At 42.9% G+C, this 25,250-nt stretch overlaps 1 protein-coding gene across 1 annotated transcript in view; it reads left to right on the top strand.

Moving 5' to 3' along the window:
- Nucleotides 1–23,041: 23,041 nt before the first annotated feature.
- LOC139441417 (uncharacterized) overlaps nucleotides 23,042–25,250 on the top strand; it is a 48,995-nt gene continuing 46,786 nt past the window's right edge. Inside the window, exon 1 of the mRNA XM_071222333.1 lies at nucleotides 23,042–23,059. The gene's annotated coding sequence lies outside the window, so the exon portion shown is untranslated. The remainder of the gene's footprint in view (nucleotides 23,060–25,250) is intronic.

Raw genomic sequence — 25,250 nt, 5'->3', positions numbered from 1 at the left:
GTGTCGCACAGGGCACGTGATATAACGATGTACGCCTTGCCGTGTCGCACAGGGCACGTGATATAACGATGTACGCCTTGCCGTGTCGCACAGGGCACGTGATATAACGATGTACGCCTTGCCGTGTCGCACAGGGCACGTGATATAACGTTGTACGCCTTGCCGTGTCGCACAGGGCACGTGATATAACGTTGTACGCCTTGCCCTGTCCCCATCAGGGCACGTAATGTAACATTGTACGCATTGCTGTGTCCCCCTGTCCCTATCAGGGCACGTGATATAACGTTGTACGCCTGGCCCTGCCCCCATCAGGGCACGTAATGTAACATTGTACGCATTGCTGTGTCCCCCTGTCCCTATCAGGGCACGTGATATAACGTTGTACGCCTTGCCCTGCAGCCCCGTCCAATGAGGGCATGTTGTATCCTTCATATGAGACAAGTAGCCCCGTCCACATGAGGGCATGTTGTATCCTTCATATGAGACAAGTAGCCCCGTCCACATGAGGGCATGTTGTATCCTTCATATGAGACAACTAGCCCTGTCCACATGAGGGCATGTTGTATCCTGCATATGAGACAAGTAGCCCCGTCCAAATGAGGGCATGTTGCATCCTTCATATGAGACAAGTAGCCCCGTCCACATGAGGGCATGTTGTATCCTTCATATGAGACAAGTAGCCCCGTCCACATGAGGGCATGTTGTATCCTTCATATGAGACAAGTAGCCCCGTCCACATGAGGGCATGTTGTATCCTTCATATGAGACAAGTAGCCGACTAGCCCCGTCCACATGAGGGCATGTTGAATCCTTCATATGAGACAAGTAGCCCCGTCCACATGAGGGCATGTTGTATCCTTCAGCTGAGACAAGTAGCCCCGTCCACATGAGGGCATGCTGTATCCTTCATATGAGACAAGTAGCCGACTAGCCCCGTCCACATGAGGGCATGCTGTATCCTTCAGCTGACACAAGTAGCCCTGTAGCCGAGTAGCCCTGTCCATATGAGGGCATGCTGTATCCTTCAGATGACACAAGTAGCCCTGTAGCCGAGTAGCCCTGTCCATATGAGGGCATGCTGTATCCTTCAGCTGACACAAGTAGCCCTGTAGCCGAGTAGCCCTGTCCATATGAGGGCATGCTGTATCCTTCAGATGACACAAGTAGCCCTGTAGCCGAGTAGCCCTGTCCATATGAGGGCATGTTGTATCCTTCAGCTGAGACAAGTAGCCCTGTAGCCCTGTAGCCCTGTCAACATGAGGGCATGTTGTATCCTTCAGCTGAGACAAGTAGCCCTGTAGCCCTGTAGCCCTGTCAACATGAGGGCATGTTGTATCCTTCAGATAAGACAAGTAGCCCTGTAGCCCTGTAGCCCTGTCCACATGAGGGCATGTTGTATCCTTAAGATGACACAAGTAGCCCTGTCCACATGAGGGCATGCTGTATCCTTAAGATGACACAAGTAGCCCTGTATCCGAGTAGCCCTGTCCCTTATGTGCCTGGTGTAACGTTGGCCAGACACGTAACATCCCGTCAAGCGTTACCTGGAAAATGTACACCTATGTTGCTGTTTTGCCATCAATCTTAAAGCTTCATGTATAACATTGTTCCAGACAATGTGAAGGAGGGAGAGAACACATTATGTTGGTATTCCTGGCCACCCTCCTTGTGTTCCCGCTCTTCATCGCCGCCCAGATGGAGCAGAGCTTGTTTGACAGACTCCCCGCCATGGACGGCAAGATAGTGACGTCCAACGTCGTCATGCCACAGACTAAGCTGGACCTGGGGGCTTGCAGCTTATACTGTCTGGGGAACCCGAAGTGTAAGGCTTTCTTCCACCACAAGGAAACATCTCTCTGCCAACTCCAGGCTGCCAAGGGTTCCGGGGGCAAGGCGGAGAAAGGGTGGCTGCACTATTACAAGAAGTGAGAGGTGCCCACGTTTAGATCTCCTCCAGGTAATCTGTGTACGATTTATTTGTTTGAAATGAAGCCATGCACTTTAAAAAAAGAAGGTAAGAGGTAAAGGTGTTTGAAGGAACGGCGAGCGGTGCAGGTGCGAGATTGAAGGCGATTATATGAGTTGAGAGTGGTCCAGGTGCGAGATAAGGGATGTATAAATGAGTGGATAGTGCTGCGGGTGCGAGATTAAAGACGATTATATGAGTGGAGAGTGGCGCAGGTGCGAGATAAGTGGTGTATAAATGAGAGGATAGAGCTGCGGGTGCGAGATTAAAGACGATTACATGAGTTGAGAGTGGTCCGGGTGCGAGATAAGGTGTGTATACATGAGTGGAGAGTGGTGCGGGTGCGAGATTAAAGGCGATTACATGAGTTGAGAGTGGTGCAGGTGCGAGATAAGGGGTGTATAAATGAGTGGAGCGTGGTCCAGGTTTGAGATAAGGGGTGTGTAAATGAATGGAGAGTGCTGCAGGTGCGAGATAAAAGGCGATTATATGAGCGGATAGTGGTATAGATTTTATACTGAGGGAGTGTATCATAAGTCTTCTGTGTAATAAAGAACATCTGTAGGAAATTACATGTTTTATTTTTCAGGTTGGGCAACACCCGGTAAAGGAGAGATCCTGGCTTGATTCAGTGACTGGTTTAAATATGCAATATGTTCTGTTCTACCATCCTTGATATACCGATAGTGTTGTATAAGTATACATTTCGAATCTAGTTAAATAAGTGTTCTTTCAGATTTAATATGCAGTAAATCATGTAAATTTCATGAAATAAAGAAAAAGCTTGCAACGTTTCTCCTGCTGGTTTATAAATTTTTACGAATTAAACTTAACCTAGATTCTAAAATTCGAAAGTCGCTAGACCAGTATTTCTCGTTTTTATCGCCATTGGTCTGCCATGACGGCGACCCATGAAGATCCGGGGTAGCATTGGTCTTCAGCAACCCATGCTTGCCGTAAAAGGCGACTATGCTTGTCGTAAGAGGCGACTAACGGGATCGGGTGGTCAGGTTCGCTGATTCGGTTGATGCATGCCATCAATCCCATTTCGAAGCTCATGATATCAATCACTGGATTGTCTGGTCCAGACTCGATTATTTACGGATCGCCGTCAGAGTGGGGCGTAAAAGAACAAACCAGCCAACCAACCAGCCATGACGGCTGCCCCTTGGCGAGCTCATTCACGCGAACAGTAAATGACGTGATCACAGATACAATCAGCGCGGACGTCCGCCCCGGTCCTTGTTCTCTTGATTAATGTTTTTTTACCAGCCGGCGCAGGTTTTGGCCATCATCTAAAACTGTAATTATAATCAACATTTGTTACGCAATACTGATAATGTTCTATTACCACTGAACGGACATTACAACATTAAAGTAATTGTTAATGTGATATCAGTAGAGCTGTGGGGGTATATAACTCCTTGGGTGTTGGTCCTTGGCACACTTGCTTGAATAAACCCTAATGACCTCACAGCTCTCTCCTCTCTTGTTTCAAGGTAAGAAACATTTAAATATTCCTATTTTATGACAAAACTTCTTATGTCATTGTTATCATTATCTAGAAAATGTTTGAGTTAAGTTGATTCAGTATTGCCATATTGTAACGCTCAATCTACTGTGTACAAGTTTTAAATGACTGTTCATTTTATATTATTTACCGTTTAATAGTCAGGCACTGTCCAGCGATGTTTTAAGTATAATGCGTCAAAACCAATAGTTCTCTCCTATGTTTCGACATCCATGATTATATTCCCCTTCTATGTCTAGCATTATCTATTCAACATGCCAGATCCATATACAGTCTCTATGTTCGTGCAGTAGCGTAGCGTACTTTAGCTTAGTTCCTAGAGTTAACACCACTATTTGAAGCAAGATTATCTCATACGTAGGTCGCTTATTCCATATTTTTCCGACAGTCCACCGTTCAAAGGTTATACTGGCAGCTTTACCTTCTGTGCGTGCTTGCAGAATAGGCTATAATAACGCATTCCGTATTGTATAGGTTTTATCATCACGAAGTAAGTATTTGAATATATTTTACAAATAGCACCGTCCACCATACAGTTACGGTACAACACAGCCTATACGCCAATTTCATTACCGTAGACATTTAAATACAGTTATAGTCATCCTCTGTTTATCAGAACAATGTATATTCAAATGCGCACCGTTTGAGAAGACAATTACCGTATTCACTACATTAGCTGTTATCGTCTAGCTCCGTATATATTGAAATATCCGGAAATGCGCGTATTCAATAGCTACATAAGTAGATAATAAGTAAGAAGTATCCCCCCTCACCCCCTCATTTGATGACGTCACAAGTGCACCTAGTAACCCCACGTGACTGATGACGTCACATAACCTTGACCTTGAGGGGGTGGGGTGGGGTGTTGTCAACGTCATTGCCTCATTAATATGCAGAATAACTCATTAATATGCAAATGTATGCATGACGTCACAGGTCAATTAGGTTAATAAAGGGTCAACTGACCAAATGCAATCATGCAATAAATGACAATAAATGACAATTCGTTAACCGTAGAACACGGGATAGTAATGAATGTCCCTATATGGACATGATACTACGACCGGGGTTGGGTTGGGTCTTGACTCACGCAGAATGGAATGTCATTGTGAGACCATTTTGGCGCGAGAACATGTGGTGAACATTTGAACCTTTTGCTTTGAAGACATTTCTCTGTGCACATTCGGTGGCCGGCTATGTGTGGTAGGATTAAAAAAAATGCCCAGGAACAGGTGCATGTAGAAAGATCTCCCGATATTCAATTACATTCATTAAGGGTCAACTGACCGGATGTAATCATGCAATTAATTACTTGACCATTCGTTAAACGTAGACCAACACGTGTCTAAAAACAAGATGGCGGACGTTGCCATGAACGCTCACGGGCTGTCACGTGTCCTCGGTTTGAATCTCGCGCCTGACCTACAAGTCAGTTCTATGAGGCACCATTCCACATCTCAGGCTACGTTGATCCATAAGTGCAATAACTCATTCATTGTGAAATATAATCATGACGTCACATGTCAGAAAGAGTAATGAGAGGTCTGTTGTTCCAATGCAAGAAGGAAATGTGTTAATGAGTCCTTCATTAAGTGAGAACAAAGCATAGTAATGAGTGTCCCTATATGGAAGTGGCTACTACGAGGTTAAAATGTGATTCATGGGGAAAGGAATGTCATTGTTAGACATATTCCATTGATTTTGTGTAGTTATGACTGTCACATGTGGCAAAGAGGGGTGTGAGTTGAATTTCCATAGAAACCACATGCCCAGTTCTTAACTCTTCTAGTGTTACCTCTTATAAGTTCCTTTTAACATTCAGTTGTCATGACAACTAAATAAAAAAATAAGGGTTAACAGTCTTGACTCCAAGAGGTCAGCTCTGAGAAATATAGAGTCGGTATCGCGAAACCCGTGTGTTGAAGACTGCAAAGTATGCCAGTCTGGTCTGAGACGTTTTAATACTGTAAAATTTCATTCTTTTTCTAAAAGATGTTTGGAGTTCAAAATGTCGATTCAGTTTCCTTTTTTCAATGGAAAAATACTCGTTTAACCCATACCCAGAATCATTTTCATGAGAAAAAATAGAGTGAAATAACGTAGTTTAGTGGATTACTTCTAAGAGATAAGATTACTTGAGCATTCATTATCAAAGAACAATGGATAGTAATGAATATCCTTATATGGAAACTTAGGTCACCAATCCCTCATTAATATGCAAGATAACTCATTAATGTGTAAATGTATAAGTGATGTATCAGGTGAATTAGATGAATACAGGGTCAACTGACCAGATGCAATTTACTTACATTAACAAAGAACAATGGATAGTAATGAATATCCTCATATGGAAACTTGACATCGCACGCGAAATGGAATGTTATTGCAACTGAATTTTGCCGCCTTTTTGTACCTTTTCTCCATGCTCATTCGGGGGGGCTGCGTCTGCTGAGATTATCAGCCCAGGAATAAGAGTTTGATCTATGTCCATATGTGTTATAAAACTCAACGGTCGTGTTGAGTGACTGACATTTACACTCTAACCTTGCTGACAGTATTGAAGACGGAATGAATGAGGAGAATGGAGGTCACGTGCTGCTGTGTCAGAGTCGTCTTAGGTGAGTAATAATTTTAATCAAAATATTTTTACGAATTATTTACCGATATGTAATTAGTTACATTGAAATCTGTTTTCTTTCTTTCTCATCTGTCTACCTCTAATGCATATTTGTGTAAAGCATTTTTGTAATGTTATGTATGCATTTGTACACCATGCTTTTTGGCAAAATAATTCAGATTATTTAACAGTTAAACTTAAAACAGATTCTTATTTAACTAATCCATTTGTAGAGTTTAATACCCAACAGAAATCAGATATAATTCTTCTTCTTTTTGTTGTTGTTTTTGTTGTTGTTGTTGTTGTTGATAAAACACCACTCGTTAAACATTTTACAAAGCAAGAAATAGAATACTCATAGTGATTTTATGAAAATTCACTTTTTATGAAATGTAACAAAGTGATTTCTGATACAGACTATACTTTGTTGTGCGAGCGGCGCACAACTTTTGGGTACATGCTATGGCATTGCGATTCCTGGCTGTAGATGTTATAGTCTGTTTCTGCATGATGTATGATGTGTATGAAAAAAACCCTTGATTGAGTTTATTATGTTATCATGAGTCCAACGAATTCTCATTTAGGAAAAAAAAGAGTACAAGTACAAATTCAATGGTCCCTTTGTTCCAGGATGTGTGCACCACAAATGACGTCCCATTGAAGAACCATCATAATGAAGAGACATAGTGATGTAGTTACCTTTACCTATGTGCTCTTTAATAAAGTCAGACATCGATCAATGTATTCTTATATTGTCTTTTTTTATCTCTTTTTACAAAACAGTTACGATTAATCTTAAGGTTTTAAAAGGTTGATCTTAGCATCGTGTTAGTTAACCCTAGTCATGATACATTTCTATGACTCGAGATAAAGTTAGAATATTCTGAATTTAGCATGATTAGCTTTTTAAAACCTTAAGATTAATCGTTTGGTGTATTGTGTCCTCTGTCTGGTCAGGAAGATAACCCGATGATCAATTCAACGCAAGCTTCACCAAGTATATATTCGCTGGGGAGTCACGTGATCACCTTCTTTACAACGCTCAATGGGCATAGTACTATTTCCATATTTAGTAAGTGTACTATGTACACAGTTGACGACGCATCTAACAGTAGATCATATTGCTTATATGGTAACAAGTGAGGTTTATTTTACAACACTCAGAATGAGTTGGTATATGTTATACACATAACACCTTGTTTTGTCCGTGTCGCTGTTTTGTGATATACTGACTAGAGAGCCTCCTGAAATTGAGGTCACCACATGCCATTTATCGTGAGCCTGCTTGTGAATGGAGGGGGTTGGTTAACCACAGCTCCACTCCGTTGTAGAAAGTTCACATATGGTATGAGTTACTATACACATGCTATTCAATAAAGGCATGATGAATACTAAGAATATCAGAATATAATTTTGTAAAAGAACAACACTAATTATATGAAAAAACACCAATTCGCCTGTGTGAAATTTACAACCATATCCTTTAACTCTGCAAAGCATGAATTTGCAAAATCATTGTGTAATATTTCATGATAGTTTTAACTTCAAACTGACCATGTAACCATTGTTTGCTAATTACATATTATAATACCGCGATAGCTAGCCAACGGAATGGTCGTTGCCTGATAACTTGGAAGTCAATTTGATAATTATTGCAAATTAATTCAGAGCATGGGGTGTTAGCTGGAAACTTCACCTCTGTGTGTTATAACAAAATCAAGTGGGAAACATGATATTCGGTGGGAGAATACAGTGTTTTGCACGAGAAATTAAAGTCGGAGAGAGGATGTCTTCCAAAGTATGTGTCTATTATGCCTGATTCAGAGTAGTTGTAATTAAAGGAGAAACCAAGGAACGACTATTTCACGAGTTGAAATTCGAGCATTTTACTTCAAACACTGCCCGAATGCATCTGACCCTTGACCTACTTACAGTATGATTGTATATTCGTGTTAATTTGCAGTGATAAGAATAATTTTCGTTAATTGTGTTTATGTCTAATATCGTCCAAAGAGTATGTAGAAGTCAGGAGATCATCTCGGCAACATGTGCATGATTTTCATATGCATCTTTCCCTAGTTTAGTTATCGAATAGCACTTGTACATCCGTACATACTCTTTGGATTTAATAAATATATCCATTTCGATTTTGAACGAAAAGACTAATGCGAGTTCGTCTGCGAGTCGGCAAATTTTAAAAATCCATGCTAAGTGTTATACATTGTATTTTACCAAATCAAAATTTCTTAAGTTTATTGATACCAATTATTGTATATTTTTTTCCATTATTTCACCATGTCACATCACAGCGTTCATTACCTTTAACTCAAAACCTCTTGCAGCGAATATCACAAGGTTAATTGACTGTTTTGTATCAGGTTGGGTATATGTTAAAAAAGAAACAAAATGACAATACACTCACATAAATAATATTTATTCGTTGCGTGTATACAAACGTGATTAAACAATAATATTTAACACTAAACCGTTTTACAAAGATTCCAATTTTCTAACGTCTCCGGGCACGCAAGATTCTCATTTAAATATAGTTCCAAAAGTTTAACCCCTTGAGTGCCAAGCTGGACATTTGTTCGTTTTAACAATCAAATTTCAGCCTAAATAGGCTATTGAAAACCTATCCTGTGACAATTTGTTGAAAAGAGCTCCTTTTTTTTTGTAAGTGCTGACGTCAGAGCACCTCGAATGAAGTTGGATAGATCTATGATGTGAATCTGTACGGAGGGGCGGTCATATAGCTGATTGGTTAAAGCGTTCGCTCGTCACGCCGAAGACCCGGGTTCGATTTCCGACATGGGTACAATGTGTGAAGCCCATTTCTGGTGTCCCCCGCCATGATATTGATGGAATATTGCTAAAAAGCGGCTTAAAACCATACTCACTCACTCACTGTAGGTTCACAGTTCTCGTTGAATTGAAGTGTTAACAGTGTGGTTTTACTATAGACAAGTTCTTGTTAGTAACTGTATGATACTAAAAAAAAAAAATAACCCAAAAAACCACAAGCGAACTGTCGTGTGATCGGCTTGTAGAGATACTTGCTTTCCAGAGGCATATTGACCATATGTATGACATCATAGAAATATGAATTAAAACAACAACGAAATGTAAACTGTAATGAAGCTTTTATTAACAGCACATTGTGTTGACTTTACAAGTGTAGAGTTCGAGTGATTTCAACGATTTACAAATTGATTAAAAACCTTGACGGTTCAATTATTTTAGAAATGTTTTAAGTGTTTAATCTCGACATGAAATACACCACTCAGATGCACCTGAAGGAGACGACCATCTTTGTGACATTTATAGATGTTTGCGTCCAGGAGGTCCCAACTTGACCGGTCTCCTGATGTATACGACCAGGCGTTTCTTTGACGCCAGGGAGCTGTCATTTAGAGAAATCTGTTTTGACTTAATGACAGGTCCTGTTTTCAATACATGGATAAGTCCAAATCTTCTTCCTTTACCTTGACTCGGTGACCGATTCTTCCGTGTCATTGCTTTGGGTAACACAAAATCTCAACTGAAGGGTTGTAACACGAGAGCAAGGTTTTTATTCTTGCTCGCTCTGCTCGTCATCGCCATCATCGGCGGCTGAGATAGATTCAGTGTCACTATCTGCTTCAGGTATGTCTACACGAGTCAGAATGTCTTTCATCACAGTTTTCGTGAAACGAGCGATCTTGTTTTTGATAATAGATTGATCAGTGCCAGGATCCATATCGCTCAGGCTGTCTAGGATGGGTTGAAATAGAGGCGCCTGTCTAAAATATTGGGAGAACTCTATGACACTTTTGAGACTGTCGGTCAATTCGCTTTCCCACATCTGTTTCATTTTTCTGTCAATCCATTCTTCTGTTCGACCCTGTTGTCTGTACTTTGTCCTCTTGAGTTTCATTGCGTCGTGCTTGATGTTGTACACACGATTCCAGATGCGTTGTAAACCAACATTTTGCCACTCCTCCGCATCCACGTCGGTGTTTGGCGGCTTCCAGCGACGACGTTTGACAGCGAGACCTCCACCTTTCTGTTCAGGAAGTCGTTCCTCATCGTCGTCACCGTTGTCGTCACTCTCGTATCTGAGACATTTTCTTTTGCATTTCAAGTTGTTGTTTGCTGGACACCATGATCTAATATGTCGCTGTAGATCGTGCATATTGTCTATCAATACGCCGCAGTCAGTACACGCAGTGGCCATGGTAAAAGGTCCTGTGTCGTCACTCGAGATGGATGCTGTTTCAACGTCGTCGTCTTCAGAGCTTAGAGACCTTTCTTTCGAAGTGTGATCAGCACGAATGTCAGGAGCTGTCTGCACGTCTAATGCTAGAGAGACATCTTTTACCCGTTGTTGTTGTTGTTGTTGTTGTTGTTGTTGTGAAGCACTGTGATCAGGTTGATTGTCGCTGGTTGTCAAGACGTTGACATGTAATCTATTCTTCTCACTTGTACCGGGTTTGAGATCCACTGTAAGGTGTCCATAAGGGGTTTCAACAGCCCTTTCATAAAGAGTCATAAATTTACCAATGTCTTCAGGAAATATTCTTCTGGCGAATAACTTCACCTGCTGTCTGTCCACTGGCGAATTGAAAAGTGTGACATAATGAGAATTTAGAGCAATGTCCCTAGATTCCTTACCTCTCGGGAAGAGGTTTTGCAATAGCAAAAATATAATGACATTTTTGTGGTGGGAGGTTTGGGTAAACAGACGGGAAATCCGATTGTCATTCTTTGCTTCAGACAAAAAGTCATCCAACACCATCATGTTCTGATTACGGGCATCGAAGAAGTTTTCATCTTCGAGATTGTAAGGTATTCCTTTCACAAACCGTACTTGAGGTAAAGTTTGAAGAATGCTATCGTAAAGCGGTTGCCACACAGTATAACACCAGACAATACAGTCGGGCAGGGGTTGAACGAATCCACGACGTAATAGGTTGAAGACAAACACCGGCTTTCCGCATCCACTGGGTCCAACAACGATGCTATTGGAGGGTATAAGGAACTTGAATCGTCCGTGTCGCTGGTGTTCCCGAGATGAAAGCAAACGTGGAGATATTTCCTGATGAGGAGGAGGAGGGTGTTTATCGGGAAGAGGAGGAATAGGAGGAGTAAGGTGTTTATCCAGAGGAGGAAGAAGAGAAGACGAGTCTTGAGTTGATCTATGCACCTGCTTCTGATGTCTCTGTAGATTATCTTTTCGCGCAAAACTCTTGCCACAGTCTGGACAGTTGGTAACCTCCATAGTGAACAAATACAAGTGCACGATAAAAGGGTCTGAACCATTCTTTAATACCCTTCACCCATGAAATGCTTAAAGACAGCTTGGGTTCATTTCACAGCAGCTTTTTATTTTCGACACAGGTTTCCTGAGGAGTAGGAGGAGGAGGAGGAGGAGGAAGAGGAGGTGTTGGTTGTGGTGGAGGGTGTTTATCCAGAGGAGGAGGAGGAGGAGGGTGTTTATCCAGAGGAAGAGGAGGAGGAGGAGGGTGTTTATCCAGAGGAGGAGGAGGAGGAGGAGGGTGTTTATCCAGAGGAGGAGGAGGAGGAGGAGGAGGGTGTTTATCCAGAGGAAGAGGAGGAGGAGGAGGAGGAGGAGGAGGGTGTTTATCCAGAGGAGGAGGAGGAGGAGGAGGGTGTTTATCCAGAGGAGGAGGAGGAGGAGGAGGGTGTTTATCCAGAGGAGGAGGAGGAGGAGGAGGAGGAGGGTGTTTATCCAGAGGAGGAGGAGGAGGGTGTTTATCCAGAGGAGGAGGAGGAGGAGGAGGAGGAGGAGGAGGAGTGTTTATCCATAGGAGGAGGAGGAGGAGGAGGAGGAGGAGGGTGTTTATCCATAGGAGGAGGAGGAGGAGGAGGAGGAGGAGGGGGGGTGTTTATCCAGAAGAGGAGGAGGAGGAGGAGGGGGTTTATCCAGAGGAGGAGGAGGAGGAGGAGGAGGGTGTTTATCCATAGGAGGAGTAGGAGGAGGAGGGTGTTTATCCAGAGGAGGGGGAGGAGGAGGAGGGTGTTTATCCAGAGGAGGAGGAGGAGGAGGAGGAGGAGGAGGAGGGTGTTTATCCATAGGAGGAGGAGGAGGAGGAGGAGGAGGAGGGGGGTGTTTATCCAGAAGAGGAGGAGGAGGAGGAGGGGGTTTATCCAGAGGAGGAGGAGGAGGAGGAGGGTGTTTATCCATAGGAGGAGGAGGAGGAGGAGGGTGTTTATCCAGAGGAGGGGGAGGAGGAGGAGGGTGTTTATCCAGAGGAGGAGGAGGAGGAGGGTGTTTATCCAGAGGAGGAGGAGGGTGTTTATCCAGAGGAGGAGGAGGAGGAGGAGGGGGTTTATCCAGAGGAGGAGGAGGAGGAGGAGGAGGGTGTTTATCCAGAGGAGGAGGAGGAGGGTGTTTATCCAGAGGAGGAGGAGGAGGAGGAGGAGGGTGTTTATCCAGAGGAGGAGGACGAGGAGGAGGAGGAGGAGGAGGAGGAGGAGGGTGTTTATCCAGAGGAGGAGGAGGAGGGTGTTTATCCAGAGGAGGAGGAGGAGGGTGTTTATCCAGAGGAGGAGGAGGAGGAGGAGGGTGTTTATCCAGAGGAGGAGGAGGAGGGTGTTTATCCAGAGGAGGAGGAGGGGGAGGAGGAGGAGGAGGAGGAGGAGGGTGTTTATCCAGAGGAGGAGGAGGAGGAGGGTGTTTATCCAGAGGAGGAGGAGTAGGAGGAGGAGGGTGTTTATCCAGAGGAGGAGGAGGAGGAGGAGGAGGGTGTTTATCCAGAGGAGGAGGAGGAGGAGGGTGTTTATCCAGAGGAGGAGGAGGAGGGTGTTTATCCAGAGGAGGAAGAAGAGAAGGCGAGTCTTGAGTTGACCTGTGCACCTGCTTCTGATGTCTCTGTAGATTATCTTTTCGCGTAAAACTCTTGTCTCAGTCTGGACAGGTGGTAAACTCCATAGTGATCAAATACAAGTGCCCGATGAGAGGGTCTGAAGCATTCTTTTATTTCCTTCAGCAATGCGACGCTTCAAGGCAGGTCGGATTCGTTTCACAACAGCCTTTACTTTCGACACGGGTTGCTTTTTCAGTATAGTCATTTTCGCTTTCTTGGTTGTCATCTTTTTCTGCTTAGATGCAACCAGTCTCTTCGGTGACCCCTTTGATGCCATTGATTTTCTCCGACATGTTTTTCTCGACTTGGTCTTGCTATGCTTTGTGAAAATGACTGTAGGTCCAAATATATCCTCTGAAACTCTCTTCATTTTGAAAACGGACGTCTTATCTGTCACCAAGGTTAGAGTGAAAATGTCAGTCACTCAACACGACCGTTGAGTTTTATAACACATATGGACATAGATCAAACTCTTATTCCTGGGCTGATAATCTCAGCAGGCGCAGCCCCCCCGAATGAGCATGGAGAAAAGGTACAAAAAGGCGGCAAAATTCAGTCGCAATAACATTCCATTTCGCGTGCGATGTCAAGTTTCCATATGAGGATATTCATTACTATCCATTCTTCTTTGTTAATGTAAGTAAATTGCATCTGGTCAGTTGACCCTGTATTCATCTAATTCACCTGATACATCACTTATACATTTACACATTAATGAGTTATCTTGCATATTAATGAGGGATTGGTGACCTAAGTTTCCATATAAGGATATTCATTACTATCCATTGTTCTTTGTTAATGAATGCTCAAGTAATCTTATCTCTTAGAAGTAATCCACTAAACTACGTTATTTCACTCTATTTTTTCTCATGAAAATGATTCTGGGTATGGGTTAAACGAGTATTTTTCCATTGAAAAAAGGAAACTGAATCGACATTTTGAACTCCAAACATCTTTTAGAAAAAGAATGTAATTTTACAGTATTAAAACGTCTCAGACCAGACTGGCATACTTTGCAGTCTTCAACACACGGGTTTCGCGATACCGACTCTATATTTCTCAGAGCTGACCTCTTGGAGTCAAGACTGTTAACCCTTATTTTTTTATTTAGTTGTCATGACAACTGAATGTTAAAAGGAACTTATAAGAGGTAACACTAGAAGAGTTAAGAACTGGGCATGTGGTTTCTATGGAAATTCAACTCACACCCCTCTTTGCCACATGTGACAGTCATAACTACACAAAATCAATGGAATATGTCTAACAATGACATTCCTTTCCCCGTGAATCACATTTTAACCTCGTAGTAGCCACTTCCATATAGGGACACTCATTACTATGCTTTGTTCTCACTTAATGAAGGACTCATTAACACATTTCCTTCTTGCATTGGAACAACAGACCTCTCATTACTCTTTCTGACATGTGACGTCATGATTATATTTCACAATGAATGAGTTATTGCACTTATGGATCAACGTAGCCTGAGATGTGGAATGGTGCCTCATAGAACTGACTTGTAGGTCAGGCGCGAGATTCAAACCGAGGACACGTGACAGCCCGTGAGCGTTCATGGCAACGTCCGCCATCTTGTTTTTAGACACGTGTTGTTCTACGTTTAACGAATGGTCAAGTAATTAATTGCATGATTACATCCGGTCAGTTGACCCTTAATGAATGTAATTGAATATCGGGAGATCTTTCTACATGCACCTGTTCCTGGGCATTTTTTTTAATCCTACCACACATAGCCGGCCACCGAATGTGCACAGAGAAATGTCTTCAAAGCAAAAGGTTCAAATGTTCACCACATGTTCTCGCGCCAAAATGGTCTCACAATGACATTCCATTCTGCGTGAGTCAAGACCCAACCCAACCCCGGTCGTAGTATCATGTCCATATAGGGACATTCATTACTATCCCGTGTTCTACGGTTAACGAATTGTCATTTATTGTCATTTATTGCATGATTGCATTTGGTCAGTTGACCCTTTATTAACCTAATTGACCTGTGACGTCATGCATACATTTGCATATTAATGAGTTATTCTGCATATTAATGAGGCAATGACGTTGACAACACCCCACCCCACCCCCTCAAGGTCAAGGTTATGTGACGTCATCAGTCACGTGGGGTTACTAGGTGCACTTGTGACGTCATCAAATGAGGGGGTGAGGGGGGATACTTCTTACTTATTATCTACTTACATAGCCGCCGTGATTCATTACCGTAGTCCCCAAACAGTTTCACCTTTCCGTCCGATACGTCCAGCCCATGTTAATGTTTAAACATGGCAAATGGAATTTGATAATATCTTTTGCTTTTTTACGACTTTGAGGATAACTATTTTACGTGGATCTGTTGAAGGGCAGATCTGCCTGAACTGTGCCATTAATACGAGTATAGGTAAGCCGCTCATCTTTACTCTTCGTTTGTCTTTTATTGACTGGAAATCATTTTCGCTTGGTTGTAAGTGAAGTTATATACACTACTACTACTGCTGCTGTTGCTGCTGCTGCTACTACAACAACTACTACTACTACTACTACTACTACCGCTACTACTACTACAGGGCGGTCGGGAAGCCTGGTGGTTAAAGTGTTCGCTCGTCACGTTGAAGACCCAGGTTCGATTCCCGACATGGGTACAATGTGTGAAGCCCATTTCTGGTGTCCCCCGCCGTGATATTGCTGGAATAATGCTAAAACCGGCGTAAAAGCAAACTCACTCACTCACTACTACTACAACTTCTTCTGCTACTACTACCACTACTACTACTACTACTACGCAGACACATGTAGACACACAGACACAGACACACACACGTCGCTAAATAAGTGCAATAATACCCCCAAAACCCCATTTCACCTCACGTGGTGCTAATTTAGACATGTTGTAAAAATCTTGCCGATATATACGGGCAGACAGTGTCACAAACGGGTGGACAGTGTGATATACGGGCAGACAGTGTCACAAACGGGTGGGCAGTGTGATGTACGGGCAGACAGTGTCACAAACGGGTGGACAGTGTGATATACGGGCAGACAGTGTCACAAACGGGTGGACAGTGTGATATACGTGCAGACAGTGTCACAAACGGGTGGACAGTGTGATATACGTGCACACAGTGTCACAAAGGGGTGGACAGTGTGATATACGGGCAGACAGTGTCACGAACGGGTGGACAATGTGATGTACGGGCAGACAGTGTCACAAACGTGTGGACAGTGTGATGTACGGGCAGACAGTGTCACAAACGTGTGGACAGTGTGATGTACGGGCAGACAGTGTCACAAACGTGTGGGCAGTGTCATATACGGGCAGTGTCATATACGTGCACACAGTGTCACAAAAGTGTGGACAGAGTGATATACGGGCAGGCAGTGTCACAAACGGGTGGACATTGTGATGTACGGGCAGACAGTGTCACAAACGTGTGGGCAGTGTCATATACGGGCAGTGTGATATACGTGCACACAGTGTCACAAAAGTGTGGACAGTCGGATATACGGGCAGACAGTGTCAAAACGGGTGGACAGTGGGATATACGGGCAGACAGTGTCACGAACGGGTGGACAGTGGGATATACGGGCAGACAGTGTCACGAACGGGTGGACAGTATCATATACGGGCAGACAGTGTCACGAACGGGTGGACAGTGGGATATACGGGCAGACAGTGTCACGAACGGGTGGACAGTGGGATATACGGGCACACAGTGTCACAAAGGGGTGGACAGTGTGATATACGGGCAGACAGTGTCACGAACGGGTGGACAGTGGGATATACGGGCAGACAGTGTCACGAACGTGTGGGCAGTATCATATACGGGCAGACAGTGTCACGAACGGGTGGACAATGTGATATACGGGCAGACAGTGTCACAAACGGGTGTACAGTGTGATATACGGACAGACAGTGTCACAAACGGGTGGACAGTGTCACGAACGGGTGGACAGTGTGATATACGGGCAGACAGTATCATAAACGGGTGGACAGTGTGATATATGGGCAAACAGTTCACAAACGGGTGGGCAGTGTCATATACGGGCAGGCAGTGGCACAAACGGGTGGACAGTGTGATATACGGGCAGACAGTGTCACAAACGGGTGGGCTGTGTGATATAAGGGCAGACAGTGTCACAAACGGGTAGACAGTATTATTGGGGCAGACAGTGTCACAAACGGGCGGGCAGTGTCATATACGGGCAGTGTGATGTACGGGCAGACAGTGTCACAAACGGGTGGACAGTGTGATATACGGGCAGACAGTGTCACAAACGGGTGGACAGTGTGATATACGTGCAAACAGTGTCACAAACGGGTGGGCAGTGTGATGTACAGGCAGACAGTGTCACAAACGTGTGGGCAGTGTCATATACGGGCAGTGTGATATACGTGCACACAGTGTCACAAAAGTGTGGACAGTGTGATATACGGGCAGACAGTGTCACAAACGTGTGGACAGTGTGATGTACGGGCAGACAGTGTCACAAACGTGTGGACAGTGTGATGTACGGGCAGACAGTGTCACAAACGTGTGGACAGTGTGATGTACGGGCAGACAGTGTCACAAACGTGTGGGCAGTATCATATACGGGCAGTGTGATATACGTGCACACAGTGTCACAAAAGTGTGGACAGAGTGATATACGGGCAGGCAGTGTCACAAACGGGTGGACATTGTGATGTACGGGCAGACAGTGTCACAAACGTGTGGGCAGTGTCATATACGGGCAGTGTGATATACGTGCACACAGTGTCACAAAAGTGTGGACAGTCGGATATACGGGCAGACAGTGTCAAAACGGGTGGACAGTGGGATATACGGGCAGACAGTGTCACGAACGGGTGGACAGTGGGATATACGGGCAGACAGTGTCACGAACGGGTGGACAGTGGGATATACGGGCAGACAGTGTCACGAACGGGTGGACAGTGTGATATACGGGCAGACAGTGTCACGAACGGGTGGGCAGTGGGATATACGGGCAGACAGTCTCACAAACGGGTGGACAGTGTGATATACGGGCAGACAGTGTCACAAACGGGTGGACAGTGTGATATACGGGCATTGTGATATACGTGCAGACAGTGTCACAAACAGGTGGACAGTGTGATATACGGGCAGTGTGATATACGTGCAGACAGTGTCACAAAAGGGTGGACAGTGTGATATACGGGCAGACAGTCTCACAAACGGGTGGGCAGTGTCATATACGGGCAGACAGTGTCACAAACGGGTGGGCAGTGTCATATACGGGCAGACAGTGTCAAAACGGTTGGACAGTGTGATATACGGGCATAGAGTGTCACAAACGGGTGGGCAGTGTCATATACGTGCAGACAGTGTCAGAAATGGGTGGACAGTGTGATGTACGGGCAGACAGTGTCACAATCAGGTGGGAAGTGTCATATACGGGCAGACAGTGTCACAAACGTCTGGGCAGTGTGATATACGGGCAGACAGTGTCACTGTAAATGCTGATGTGAACCTTTTTGCAAAGTTTTTCATAGAATAATTCTTGAAAGAACGTAACACCCGAGAAGAAAGAGACAGATGAAGAACGTATATGCAGTATAGTAAATTGTTTTCATATAGTTTGCTTCTGAAAATATTACGACTGTTTGCTGTTTAACGATGTAGGCGAGAATGTCAAAGCGGTCTGGATCAGACAAACAAATGACTGACATCATTAGCATCGATCCAAACAATTGGACAAGCATGACTTCCAAGTTTATATCACGATTTGTTTGCATGTTAATTAACACCGCACGCAGAAATATTCCAGCTATATGATGACGGTCTGTAAATAATCGAGTTTGAACCAGACAATCAAGTGATTAACGTCATGAGAATCGATCTATGCAACTGGTATACAATGACATGCATCAACCAAGTCAGTGACCCTGACCACCCGATCCATTCAGCGACCCCATACGACAAGCTTAGTCACCTTTTACGGCAAGCATGGGTTGCTGAAGAGCCTATTCTACCCCGGTTTCGTCACGGGTCTTACGAACATAACAAGAATTTCTATTGCTGCCGTGACATAAAGCACATAGCAGAATTATCCGAGTGGACCCGAATAGCATATATCAGCGAGCATGTGCAACTAAGAATCTAGACCAATTTCTTTTAAGTAGCTAAGAATGAGATGCCCGCTTACACGGGAAAAGGGATCTTTCAGAAATACGCTTTGTTACAACCCTTAATGTAAAAATTACTCTTAATGTATTTTTTTTACATTAAGGGTTGAAGTGATAGATAATATTTTTTTTTTACATTGAGTGTTATCACTATGATTCACATTTACGCTCTGATAATGTGAATCCCGTGCAATTGCAAAGTCCACACATTCAAGCAATAAATGCTTGACGGCGAATCTTTCATCACAAGGGATACACAAAGGAGGTTCGTCCTGTTCTGTTTTAAGCAGATATTCGTTGATAAACCTACTGTGGCCAATTCAACATCGTCCTAAAACGATCTCATCATGTCTTGAATGACAACCCAATTTGGTATGACCGATTGTTGGTTTCAATTCGTGAAGTTTTTCTATTCCTTCCTGGATGTCCCACCTCTTTTTCATTAGATCCCGAGTATAACTTTTAATAGTTGGTTTGAAATCACTGTACGGGATAAGGAGTGGAGATAACGGTTTGTCAAGTGCTGTTTTAGCTGCAGTGTCGGCTCTTGGGTTTTCTGCAAAAGGCGATGTTACATTGGCCAGAAGAAATATCATCATAGAGTTCTAAAATGTCCAGGCACGACAATGAATCATAAAAGATGATCGATTTTGTTGTTTAATATAGGCCAAAGCTGCCAGGATAACTTTGGCCTCAGCAGTAAAAAAAGAACTATTATCTGCGATTTTTGAGGAGAAAGTCCTGGATCCAATGATGGTGGCACTGGCAACTTTGCCATCATCCTTGGACCCGTCAGTACAAATGGATCTGTGAGAGTTATATTTTGTCCGTCATTGGTTATATGCTTGTGGAGAAACCAAAGCATTTGTTTCATACTTTTTTAGTGGGGTTAGAGTGACGTCTACCTCTGGCTTCACCATCTGCCAGGGAGGATACGACAGAAGACGGTAAGGTGGTATAATATTTAGATCTATTTTAGCTGCAGTGATGTGTGGTTGAATTCTTATTCAAAGTGGTGGAACCTGGTTTGACGAATTTAGAAACAGGTTGTATGATCGGAAAGCAGTTTAGTGAGGTATAACAATGAAAGTTGAGGTTGACCCGGGAAGAGAGATCAGACGTGATTACAAAGAACATCATTCCTGTTCACGACAACAGTCACGACAACTGACGGAACACGTGTAGAAGGGTCCTGTGATGATGACTGACGCGTCGCCACACCATAATGCTTCCTCCTCAAATGGTCGGCCTGTAAGCAACAGCGGTTGGCGTAACGCTCCGTAAGGTGTCTCCACGCTCTGATGCGGCCATCGGCGTGGGAAAGGTTGAACCTTGATTCGCCTGGGAAGGCAACTTGTTGCCACTGTTGAAGTTGCTAACGCTGATACTGTTGGGCCAAGTGCAGCACACTGAGATATTATGGGCCCGACGTAAGGACATCTGATTCCTGACGCTCTTAGACGACGACGAACTGTGTCGGCTGACACGGGATTACGGGGACCTTGCAGCTGGATCCAAGACTGTACGTCATCACGACTATCAGATAACTCTTTCACTTTTACAGCCGAATCCCATGCCAAGTTAACAGCTCTATATTTCAAACAACCTGAGCATAAGCAATTAATATTATTTTCATACTCTCTCTTGTGTCTTCAGACTAACAAAAATATATCATGTTAGCATCCACTTTTAATCGAAATTATTTATATATATTATGAACTTGCTTCTGGCCAATAGGACATCGTGTTTTTTGGTTACCCAGCCATGTCGGAATTACAGTAAACTACGGTTATAACGAAAACGCTTATAACGAACTGACTGATATAACGAACTTATTTTTTAGTCCCGGCCATTTGTTGTATATATGCTGTAAATATGCTTATAACGAACTACGGTTATAACAAACGAAAATAAGTGGTCCCTTTGAGTTCGTTATAACCGGAGTTTACTGTATTGGTAACACAATGGCTGATGGTTCAGCAATCAACAAACCTGTGACAGCACTTCTCATCCCATACACTGATTACAATCGTGGTCTGATGCAAAAGAAGCGGGACACTCAAGCAGGTATAACTAAACCACATGTCATAAAATCAACAATCGGTTACACCTATTTGGGTTGTCAGTCCAGATTTGAAGAGGTCATTGTGGGACGATGTCGTATTGGCCGTTGCAGATATACCCTTGAATATCTATTGAAAGGGGAAGATTCTCCATTCTGTGTTCCATGTGATGAGAGAATCACGGTGAAGCATATCCTTGGCTGCATTGATTTTTCCATCATATGGGATCACTATTTCCAGGTTTCATCCATAAAGGATCTCTTAAATATTAATCATCACTGTATTCTTGTTTTATTAAAAAAGATATAGCATTGGTTGATACATTTTGATTATAAGTCCCCATAGTCCCTAGTATGGTGGCTTATCTTTGGTTGCTGGTGATCTTGAGCACATGTTTATGAATAGTCATATCTAAAGGATATATGCTAATTTTAAATACAAATCTGTGATACTCTAGTTGTTTCACTGTCCATTGTCGACAGGTATTTATAATCTCTAACTGTCCTAACTCTTGAAATATAAACTGGTTTTGTCACAATATGGCTGCAATAATGCCGATGTGATGTAAATATTAACTCACTCACTCACTAGATGAGACAGAGTTATCACTTTAATGACATTGGTACTGTTGTGTTATTTTAACACTTTAGTGTGGTCGAAGTCATGTGTTAGAAGACTGGATCAACTGCGTTGTTTATTCTTCAATAGCGGGTGTAACATTTTAGGGTAATGTGACAATTCAGGATGTTTTGTAGCAATTTGAAATGCTTAATTAAGGAAGTTGGATGTGAATTTAAATAGGGAACACAGGAAATAGATAGTACCTGGTTTAGAGAATATAAAGTTTGAGCAGGCCATACTGACCAATCTATTAGTAATGAATGAAATATAAGTATGGTTCAAATGAGAAATGGAGCAAATATATAGAATATGTTGAAAACAGATGTCAGAAAGACCTGAAAGTATTGTGGACACTTTCAGGCACATCATTGGGTACCTCGAGGTACTCTCAGTTAGACCTCAACAACAACAATATTCTATACGAATAAATGCAATACTATCGGACCAGTTGAAACAGGCAGAGCTATGTTGGATTCTGTCTCACATAGATCTTCAAGGAAATGAGAAGTCAGACACTGGCAAAGCTAGCTCTAGACAAAGCGGAGATACAGCCTCATCCCATCAGTAAGCTAGTGATGAAATCCATTGCTCACTTGTTACTGGAAAAAATACGCTCATTGTTTTTATTTAAAAAATCCTAATTTTTGATCTTCCTAGTTTCCATACAAACTCCAAGACCCCCACAAAAGATCCCTGTTTTCAAATCGTCGGTCCCTTACCATCATTGGAATCGGTTTCGTTGGATAATCAAAACTAGCTATTCTCTGGCGTTAACGTTTTTCAGTGGAAAAAGGGTAAGAGGAGAACGCCATCTGTAATCACGGGAAATCACTTTAAAAGTTGAATTCGCTGTATGAGTACGATTATATATTAAGAGCGTATGTTTCTGAATTGCTCTTAAAAAGGACCAGTTGTTTCAAGAATCCACTCAGCGTCCATTAGTGAGTACAATAGTCCACGTATCGCCGATCAGTGGAAGCACCGACAATAATGAGCGAACGCAATAGCAGTCTAGCTGGGAGCTTGTCACTGTATCATACTTCCAGAGATAGTGGATCATATCTATCTTGGGCCGGATTCATTTTGTTCTGTCTGTATTGTATTTTATGACGTCTGTGTTTTATATTATATTTGCATCCGTGCAAATCGGAAGGTGGCAAAAGCCATAGAGATAAGGACTTTGTGTATTTATATGTGTAGGCTTTGTACTTTGGTTTGTATTGGGCTTGCTGTGCTTCAAGGTAAGTGTGCTACGCAAGTCTTTGTCCTCATTTCGCTTAGTTTCGAATGTTTCTCAATCTTTCTATTACTTAACTGTCTGAACATACGGATAATGCCACATGTTCATGTTGATTTCTACGTATTGCCCTATGTGTCTTTGACTTCACGAATCTGCCTTCTGGAACATGTTACGTGTCACTCACTCACTCACGTTCTCATAAACAGTTGGATGATTATTATTGTCTGCGGCCCGGTGTTATCAGCACGGCTTCTTTAGTTTTAGTTCAGAGTATAGTCGGATATAAACAATCACGCAGCGAGACATTTCACAAATGAACATGTGCGTCATTCCACTGACGTCACATAAATAATGATGTGTGGTTTAAGATACTCCATCGGCATTTCAATTGGAAAACAATAAATTAACTGTACTACGTATGTTTTTTTTATTTTCCAAAGTTCAAGGTAATAAACACACTATTATCAATTTAACAAAGTAAAGAGAGGAAGAAGGATGTACGTTTTAGTGGCTGCTGTAGTTGTTAGTTCAGGACATACAAGTAGTCGGGTATGGACACCCACACATAAAGACAAGTTGAACTTTATCTTGTACTTTAAGTTGTAGTATTATTCCACTTCGACATTCAGACGCACTCGATGTAAGCATCAAATAAAAGGAACAAAATCCTTCACATATTCGGGGCGGTGGGGTAGCCGGGTGGTTAAAGCTTCGGCTCGTCAAGCCCCGGGTTCGATTCCCCACACGGGTAGAATGTGTGAAGCCCATTTTCCGGTGTTGCTTGAATATTTTTAAAAGCGGCATAAAACCATACTCACTCACTCCTTTCCATATTCATAAGAAATGTCAGGTAAATGCGCGTCGATTGTTTGATTCCGACTATATCATGACCATGTGGCTTTTTCATTTTGTCGCTATGATGGACATCTGACAGCACGTTGAGGCAAACTCTGAACAACCGCGATAAAAGGCTATTTACTCTGGCCGGCGCACCGATTGATTGCCGCTAAAGGCGATCACTGACATTGGGAAAATATGTGGGTGGCAAGTGTCTTTTTGCCCCCTCCCCATTTATCATGACCAACCTCAATGCATGTAACAGTTGTTTTCATTGACCCCATTATAATATATGACCAGTACCATTTATAAGGTTGGGTTTTGTTAACAAAACGGACTGTGTCATGTTTCCATACACACACTCATTAGCTACGCTGTGCTTCAACTGTACAGACATGGCTCGGGTATATTGTTATAGCTCCTGATAGTGTCATGGTTGACAACGGCCCATAGTACACCAAGTAGCAGTAACACAGAAACACTAGTTTACGTAGGACGATCAACGAGTACTTGGAGGTGAAAAGGTATTTTCCCTTGCGATCGGGATTTGAACGTCACGACGTTTGTAGTGCCCGAAGGCATAAGAAGTGATGAGGAAGTTACGATGAATACTCTGCATAAACGTTAATCATATAATCATGATCATTATAAGTGTAATACATAAGATAGCTTCTCGATCGCAAAGAACAATGACGAATAAAGCGTGGTATATTTCATGATAAAACGTCATTTCCGGAGATTCGAACATACGCTCGCAACATGATGAAGTCGTATGTTGGACGACGTCAATGTTTTTAGGATTGTATCGATTGTTCCCCAGGATGTAGCTTGGCTACACAGATAATGTCAATGGTCGCACGATCGCATCCTAAAGTTGGCGAGATAAGACAATCGGTATTGGGAGAGAAGGTACAGATAATCGACGTCACAGTTCTGAGAATATCTGGAAAACACCAAACGTCACTCCCATGTTCACATTGCGGAGCTCAAACCGTGTCCAAGGAGTCATCATTATTTAAATACGGGTATTTCTTTTTAAGCTTGTACATGTTTTTATCATCTTCAAAGGGGTTGTAGATAATGTTGATATTTAGTATACACAATAAACGACTCGTGGTCGTTGGTTATCGGACAATAAAGCACTACAGGGAAAATAAACCACTCGGGGCTTCGCCCCTCACTTATTGGAAGGTTATATATAGATATTATTTTATTTAGACCATAATCCTTTCAACAAAACATAGTGCACTGGATTTAGAGTTATGCATAGACTATTAACAAATGACAAATATCGTACATCGTCTCAGTACGCAGACAGGCATTCTCAGTCAGCCTCGTGTCACAAGCAGCAAGTT

The sequence above is a fragment of the Haliotis cracherodii genome, unplaced genomic scaffold (genome assembly GCF_022045235.1).
Source record: "Haliotis cracherodii isolate W230 unplaced genomic scaffold, xgHalCrac1.p SCAF_40, whole genome shotgun sequence".
Taxonomy (NCBI): Eukaryota; Metazoa; Mollusca; class Gastropoda; order Lepetellida; family Haliotidae; genus Haliotis; species Haliotis cracherodii.
This window is presented reverse-complemented; position numbering and strand designations above follow the sequence as displayed.